Here is a 394-nt window from a genome sequence, read left to right as displayed (position 1 = left end):
AATATTTTTTATTGATTTTACAGAGAGGAAGGGAGAGGGATGGAGAGTTAGAAACATCGATGAGAGAGAAGCATCGATCAGCTGCCTCCTGCACACCTTCTACTGGGGATGTGCCCACAACCAAGCTACATGCTCTTGGCCGGAATCGAACCTGGGATGTTTCAGTCCGCAGGCCAATGCTGTATCCACTGAGCCAAACTGGTTACGGCTGAAATTCTACATTTTTAAGCGAAAAAATATCTATGATGTTAACACCTTCAGCAAATTTGACATATGAAGTTTTGAAGCTTGCTGTCAATACAACAAAATAGCATACATATCAAATCGCATGTATATCAACATATGTGCAACTCCAGCTATTGAAAAAAATCCGCATTTTTAACCGGTACACCTA

Source organism: Myotis davidii, unplaced genomic scaffold (assembly GCF_000327345.1).
Source record: "Myotis davidii unplaced genomic scaffold, ASM32734v1 scaffold229, whole genome shotgun sequence".
NCBI classification, from domain to species: Eukaryota; Metazoa; Chordata; class Mammalia; order Chiroptera; family Vespertilionidae; genus Myotis; species Myotis davidii.
This window is presented reverse-complemented; position numbering follows the sequence as displayed.